The sequence below is a fragment of the Solea senegalensis genome, linkage group LG9, assembly GCF_019176455.1.
Source record: "Solea senegalensis isolate Sse05_10M linkage group LG9, IFAPA_SoseM_1, whole genome shotgun sequence".
NCBI classification, from domain to species: domain Eukaryota; kingdom Metazoa; phylum Chordata; class Actinopteri; order Pleuronectiformes; family Soleidae; genus Solea; species Solea senegalensis.
This window is the reverse complement of record NC_058029.1, coordinates 9,829,136-9,837,704: the sequence shown is the minus strand read 5'-3', so window position 1 is coordinate 9,837,704 and position 8,569 is coordinate 9,829,136.

Below are 8,569 nucleotides of genomic sequence, written 5' to 3'. Positions count from 1 at the left end.
TCAGCGGTAAGTAGCCTGGCTCCAATTAGGCTTTAATAGGCCCGAGGGAGGAGAGAGGAGAGGAGAGGAGAGGAGAGGAGAGGAGAGGAGAGGAGAGGAGAGGGTGTGTGAATTTACGTAAAACTGCCGCATGAAACATCCGTCATCCAAAAAGCATTTAGTTACATTTTGCAATAAATCACATTATTGGACGAGGTCTGGGATAAACAGAGCTGCTCTACTCTGACAGCAAAACATTCAATCTGAAAGTCTAAAACTAATTCCTCCCGGGACTGTTTATGTCCCCTGTTTTTTTTTAAATTCATAACTTGTGTTCATTAATTAATGATAATGAAACTCCTTTCACCCCTTTTCTCACCAGTTTATGACTCTTGTGTTCTCAGAGTCGGCTGCTCCTTGTTGAAGAGTCGACAGGAGCTGACTCTCGTCACAGCAATGCTATCAGCATAATCAGCTGAAGCCACGCAACCTTCCATAGATAAAATCTATTACACCACAGTGGTGGTGGTGGTGGGGGGTGGCGGTACTTGGGAGTGATTTAGTTAAAGGTTAGAACCAGGATGGATGTTGAGTGGGGGAAGGAGCTGCAGCCTTGAAACCGCGTTGGAGACGTATAAAGTGGAATGTTTGTGTGTTTACTGTGTGTGTGTGTGTGTGTGTGTGAATGAATCAGCTCCTCCTTCAATTGTAGTTTCCTTTAAATGGATAAGGATAAAGTGTTTGACTTGAAACTAAGCAAAAACACAAAATATCTAAGACTGGGATAAAGGACGGAAGCTGGCAGTTGAAGTGAAACTCATACTTTAACATGTGGGAAATCAAGGACATTTTTTTTTTATTATTTCAAATAAGATAATGCTCGTTTTGGCACAGGCAAAATTATTCTTTTATTCATGTGACACTCCTTTAGAAGGATAAATAAATGGCCAAATAAATGATGCCATTTGAAATTGTAATTTAAGAGGTTTATTGGGGGCTGAGGCTGCTTTTGCCAATATAGAATAGAATAGAATAGAATAGAATAAAATAGAATACATTTTGCTATCTGGTCAAATCATATCTGTTTTTCCTTTTTTTTGCCCTCCCACCTGCACAGCACTTGTTGTAGCAGTCAGGATGTGTTTGTGATTAGAAGGGATACCAGCTGCTGGCTAACAGGCTAACAGGCCAGGGACATTAATCTGACTAACAAAGCCTTGGCAGAGCCTCACTCCTCTGCTCTGCTCTCAGTAATGCTACGACACTGTCATTTAAAGATGACACATGACAGGAGCAGGGTTTGGTCTGACAGTATCCCCCATCGTCAAAGGTGAACACACACACACACACACACACACAGACAAACCAAGGAGGCAGTCTCTTTCAGTTCTTGTGAATCACAAGAAGTGGTTGCATGTGACACTGGATATTGGCCACTCTCTATGTTATGAATGACTGTGTGTGTGCGTTTGTGCATGTGTGTGTGCGTGTGCAACTAAGCAACTACAAAAGGAGCACAACAGAAAAACAATAATGTCAGACCAGGGCAATTTCCATGGTCCCATAAGCGATCAATAATTGAACAGTAACATTACATATTAACAAATCAATTAATAATGGATACATTTACATGAAAAAGTGAGTCCGTGGGAAGATCAAACCTAATTAGAAAGCAGTATAGACACGGAGATGGATAGATAGATAGATAGATGGATAGATAGATAGATAGATAGATAGATAGATAGATAGATAGATAGATAGATAGATAGATAGATAGATAGATAGATAGATGCAGTCACATTTCACAAAAATTGTCATGTTTTCAGTACTTTCATGTGTCTCTACTCTGCCCAGGAAGCAGCAGAGGATAATCACATTAGATTTTCTGAACGGGGAAAGATTATTAAATCTTGCAGGAGCTAACGCATTTATTTCCTCTTGTTACAGATTGAGACACCCTCTCCAAATGCACAGGAATGACCCTTAAATTGAGATCATCTCAATGGGAATGATATAGCTTCATTCTTATTCTTCTTCCTTTACTATAGTCTTAGTAGTATTAGTAACCTTACTATGTATTTATCAGTTTTGTGGTACGATGTCATTATGGCTAAACTCTCCCCTGAGATGGTTATCATTTGTTTTATTTAAAATGTATGATGTAATCCCATTATAGGTTGAGATTACAGCTAATTGTCGCCTGTTCCTTAGTTGTCATCAGTGTCTGTGATTTCAGCTAAAAAACAACAACACTGCAGCTCGTCACAGTCTGCATTTTGCTGCATGTTCAATTTCTCAAATAAGGAAAGACCATCATGCAAAGACACACACACCCATTCAGAGAGAGAGTGGCACAATCCATGCCATACAAACGATAATGGATGAATTCAGACTAATGGTAGGCTATAAATTGAGTTAAAAAAACAAAAAACAAAACTGTTACAATCCCATACCCAACATTTATGAATGGTAAACTCCTCCAGGCGATGTGACTGACACCAGCAGCTGAGATGTAGTAACAACGTTGAGAAACTCTCTCTGTAAAATGAAATGGTTTCCTCGAGAGAGGCAGAGACACTATTTGTCTCCCAGCACAAACAAGCCGGACCTAAGTAGGAGATCGATACAGATATCTTTAGGCTGCTAACCGCTCCACTAATATATTATTGATGTTGGGGTCTGGCTGGATTGAATTTGGGCTCGGCGTGGTACTTCATCTTGATCAGCGCACACACACACATATATTCACTGACAGACAAAATTCTCCTGGAAAATGTGTGTATGACGCTCATGTGGCACCACAAACAAAAAAAGGTATTATGTGTAAAAAAAAAAGGAACTTTCAGGATGAGTAATGAAGGAGGTTACAGGCTGGGAGAGGAAAAGGCCGTCACAGCTTTCAGGTCCATTTGTCCAGTAATTGATTAGAGACGTATGATTGTGGAGCTCAGTACAAATGCTTCTCCAGGGTCCAGTGGATGAGCTGAGCTACTTAACCACTCATTTCAACTTTGACCTCACAAACCATGCTTTAAAGGCTTTAAAGAAATAAAATACAAATAATTCTGTTCAAGCAAATACTCCATATGTCCATATATGCACTGACTGCATGGGGACGGAATAGATGTATCATCAGAGTTAACTAAATTAGTGTAGATGACTGTATGTGTAGGGCATTGATTTTGTCCTCTCTAACTTCCTAATCCACTTAGTATAATAGCATAATATAGTATATAGCATAAATCCATACTTTATATACTGTCCCATTTCAACCGTGTACCATGTTTTTCCTTCCTTATGTGGAGTACTCTCCCATCCAGAGCGTCCAAGCTCCTAAATAATTATCCAATCTATCCTCCTCTTTATGCTGATAATACATTATTATAAACTGTGGGATTTTTTTCAGAATCTACCTCACTGCAAACATTAAAGTTTTCTAGCAAAGAGATAATATTTGGATATTAACAGCCCTCATTTCTTTCCCCCTCCGCATTCTCTACAGTGCTCTGAAACTGCTGTAATTCCACTAATGGAGTGCTCACTATTCAGGGCCAGTTTTTAGACAGTGACTGATTCTGCCTAACGGGTGCAAAAAAAATCCTTGGCAACTGCTAAATAAAGCAAAAATTGTAGCTCAAAAAGAGCGGTGCCGAGTGCTCTCGTCATGACAGCCATGACATGTTGTGCTTAAACACGTCATGTTGCGCGTCTCAAGGGAGTCACGTAAGATAGTAAAGTCTGCACACTTATGCTGAACGAGGGTTTTGTTTTTCCTAATTGTCCATTATTTTTGCAGAGCTGTACACTCTGGAGCCGAATAAATAAATAGATAAACGTCAGCGATGTAGAGACGATTTGTAACATGGGCTATATCACTGGTGCATGATTTTCTTTAATTTAACTTTATGCCCCTTTAGAAATATTTCAGATTTGCCCGTTTTTTAGTTTTATTTCAACTGACCAACAACTAGCTCTTGTCCTAATGACTAACAAAGCACTCCACGGATGAAGATTGAGCTTATATTTGACGTCACACCTCTGAAAGCGCCCACTGTTTGGGTGGCATTTTTCGATGTGTCGACAGTTTACTGTTACTGCAGAGCTTGTCTGAGGAGAATCTATTACTGTGTGCATGTGCTCAAGAGCAACGGCCAGCTTCTCCATTAGCCCTGATTAAAAGGGAGGCCTTGCAAATAAGATACATTCAGTGAAGGTTAAGAGTCTCCTTCCATGCACACACATACACACACACACACTCTCTGCATTGACTTCCTTTCATTTGGACAGCCTTGACAAAATGTTACCATAACCATAACCAGTTAAATGCTTAGCCCTAACCTTAACCTAACGAGGTTCTGCCTCATTAGGTTGACGTTTTGATGTCCATGAGGGCAACTGGTCCTGACAAGGTCAGTGTTTATGCCAGAAAACACGTACAAGTGCATACCCACGCACACACACACACACACACAGCTCCACCAGATTGATGAGTGAGAAGAGGCAAGCAAGAGGCAAAAGATGGAGAGAAATGAAGAAGAAGCATGAGACAGAAACAGAGTGAGGGAGGAGGCAGTATTTCAGTAACTCTGAACAAACAGCTGTCACTGGTGAGTTTAGATACCTCATCACTCAGCAAGCCATCAATTGCTGTGTTGTAACGCCACTGGAGCTAATGAAATGTGTGTGTGTTGTATCTGTATGTATTGGCCTGACTTTTTTTAAAAGCCCCATATATTAACCACCAGGGTGCTGCGTCACTAGGCTAAATGGATGTGTCCACTGAATGTGATTAGTGCCGTTTCCCAAGTAAGCAAGTATGTACAGTATGTATGTACAGTACGTACGAAGTGCATACTCGCCAAGTACGGGAGTACAGGAGTACAAGTACAGTCATTGTAGTCGGAACAGCATCGTACTTCTTCTTCCGTTTGAACAGTGGGTGGCGCCAAGTACCTAAGCCTCATTGCTACCACCTACAGAGTGCTGATGAATAAACATGTAAAATAATTAGGCTATGTTATATAAAACAACCACGACTTATTTATTTTTTTTAATTCCTTTTATATTTTAAATTTTCTTGAGCGGACATATAAGAGACTACTGGTGGGAAAGAAGTTGTGGGTGGTTGCTGGTGTTGGCGGATGTTGGTGGTTGAACTCTGAACCTCCGACAATGTCGCTGCCAAACTATATATCTTGCTGCATAAACATGCACATTTTTAAATTCTAAATAGCAAATTTCTTGCCTCAAATGATCTTTAAATTAAGTGCCGTGACACAGAAAAAATTTTTGCTTTCCAACCTTAATCTTGGAGGTCCGACATGTTCAACATCCAACAACACACATGACCAGGACTGTTTTGCCGTTGAAAAATCACAAAATGTTACAGATGTTTTGCAAAGTCGTTGAGTCTACTGTGAGTGAAAGAAAAGAAAAAAACAAGGTGACATCACATCCTGATTTCAACTGTACTGTTGTACAGGATGTGCACAATGTGCCCTAAGGTTGTGGAAGAGAAGGACAAAAAGAGGAATCGAGTGGGGACAAGGAGGATGATGAGATGGAGGGGGGGGGAGAAAGAGGAGAAGACTATTTGTTGTAATCAAAGCAGAGCACGGGTGTAAGTGCAGACGGATGCAGGTTGTGCCTGTGGACCTTGATGAAGTGCCGTTCTCCTGCTGAGCCACCAAACTATTTATACACAACACAGTGACAACCTATGGCCACGGAAGAGAAGACGGCTACTCTTACTGCTCTTTTTTCCTAATTAAAATCTGGGTTGAAGAACATCTCAAACTCAAAAAGTTTAGAACAGATTTTGATGAAATGTTCAGGGGATGTACATGTAGGTTAAGGTCTAAGGAGGAAATTACTTGATGTTAGATGTGCTATGGCTATGGCTATGGATCAGGTTCCAGAGTCAGGATCCAAAGAAAATGTTTTTCTTTCTGGGTGCTGTCTCTAGTTTTAGATAGATTAGTTTAGTTTTGCATCCTGAGAGTCAGATCATCAGTGAAATCAAAGGTCAACAGACAGACAAATAAAGGATGAAGCTCTGACATCATCAATAATAGATGTCCGTCCTGACTGGTCCTCCACTGCTTCTTTTGTATTTGTACATGCATGTACACCAAATCCAGACTTGTCACTTTCGGCCCAATTTTTGCAACCTCTGAACGTAAGTAGTAGTAGTGTAAATTGCAATTATCACCACATTTTACATGATGACTGGAACTGCTTCCTTTTGGCAAGATTTGTGATGTTAGATGGTAGTGATGATTATGCTATATATAGGTTTTTGCCAAAAACAAATTGTTGATCCATGCATTAATTCTCCCTTAATCATGAAGCAAAATGAGCAGTGAAAAGTGGGTTACATGGAAGAAGACTGACTCCTGATGAAATATAAAAGGGTTCATTTTCAGGTTTTCTTTCTCAATGAAAAGATGCCAAGAGATACGATAATTCCTTCACACTGCGCCTTACCTTAGATTAGTAAGTGATGTTTTTTCACTACTTTTGCTGCATCATTTGGAGCGGTCCTTCCAACAAAGTGAAATAATCAGTTTAAATATTCTATGAATGTGTCTTATCTTTGAATTACTTCAATAATGAGCAAAAATTTAAACAAATGTTATAACAACCCAATTAGTTCAACAATTCTCTCATTTATAGCATATGATTAATTATATAAACTGTATATGTATATATGTATATATATATACATATATGTGTATATATATATATATAACATATACATAATTAATATAAATATATATATTAATTATGTATATGTTTTGATAGATTACGCCTTTTGAGATTATGACACAGGTCTTATTAGCTATTAACCTATAACGGCGAGAGCTAACACTATTAACGGCAGCTCAGAATATAATGACGCATTTTGTCATTTTTTTGGGAATATAAGCTTTTGTTATTCATTAGAAAAGCCCTTTCTTTCAGTAGTGAATAGAAACAAACTGAGAGGTTCAGTTCCCACGTTAATACATTAAAATGTCAAAGCTATATGTTAAAATGTCAAACCTATTAATGGTACTGCCAGTCTGCAGAGGTAAAATGTCAGGAAGAAAACAAATGCAGAATGCAATGGACTCATAAAAGGATTGGACCGGTGTGAATACTGTACAAAAGGAAACAATCCCATCTCAGAGGCTCGTTGATAAATGGAAGTGCTTATTTTCATTTGAAATGACCAAATACAACTGGTGCTAAAATGTACTTCACAGACATTTAGTGAGAAATGAGAGAAAATTTGGTGTGATCATGTGGAGACCACTGGTATCCAACAAGCTTTTTTTTTTTATTATGGATGATGTTATTTCCAGTACAGCCAAAGACAGCATGACAACATGTCGACAGTCAAACAATCTGTTGTTGAGTCCCGCCTAAAATCAACATCTCTGTCTTCCTTAGTCTCTGATGAGGTTCTACCGCGAGGCTTCAATCACACTGTCGGGGACCTGTGACATAAACACCCCATCCCCAAAGTCACCTTTCGCTGATTGGGTAGGAGGTTGAGTGCAGTGGAGTGCAGGAGCAAAAGGAGGAGGAAAGAGGGAACAGAGAGAGGATAATTATTTGTTGTTCCCATCACTTTCAGTGTTTCTATACAACTACACTGATTGATCTCAAGGGATGAGACCTGCAATCATGTTAATTTTCAATGTATACAACTCTCCCAATGTTTTTCACTAAATGTGGAAACAGTTCAGAGAAACATAGACAGCGAGGGAGAACTGATGAAGAGAGAGAGAAAGCAAAGGAGAGGGAAAGAAGCAGGAAAGGGTTGTTGCTCTTCCTGATAGACCCAGCCATGCTATTCATTACTCCCTGAACGGCAGCCAGTGTCAGTTATATTACTGCAAAGCCATCCCTGACTGACGGCCACGAGTGGGGGGGGAGAGAAATGGCAGCAAAATAGCGCCCAGGAGAAAACAAGGGAGGGGCTGTGATGGATGGGTGTGTTTGACCCAGGCAGGGTGGAAGGCAGAGACGGAGCTTGCTCCAGATGAGACAGAGAGTCAGCAGAGCCCGTGCCCCTCTGCCCGGAGCATCCCAGCCCTGTCAGAATGAGAGGCTTCTCACTAAACTGCCTCTGTCAGTGCTTCTATCAGTTGTGTCAAAGACAGACGCTTTCCATATTCAACAGATAGAGCTGGACCTCGTGTGATTGGAATGCAGAATCACAGACAGGCCGTCACTATAGTTTATGACAGGCCAGAAGTCAGCGTGAGGCCAGGATATAGTCACCACCTCCCTGCAGCAGACCCAGAAACAACAACGTCATAGAATGTGACAGCTTTGGAACAATTTTATGCCTTATATGCCCTTACTCATACAGTCTCCTATCTGCAAATCTGAAAGTAAAAGAGTCCAAAAAAACAAAACAAACATTGCCAATACTACAGTCATTATAGAAAAAAATAAGTCATTATAAAACAAAAAGACAGCATTACTGAGGATGGCCTTTGGCCATTTTAATATTGAGGTCTCTAATGAAGAGAGGTATGAAGGAGTTCTTTAAGTGGTTTAGGCTGCACTGGGGCTCTTAGGCGTCAGCCTGAGGGGA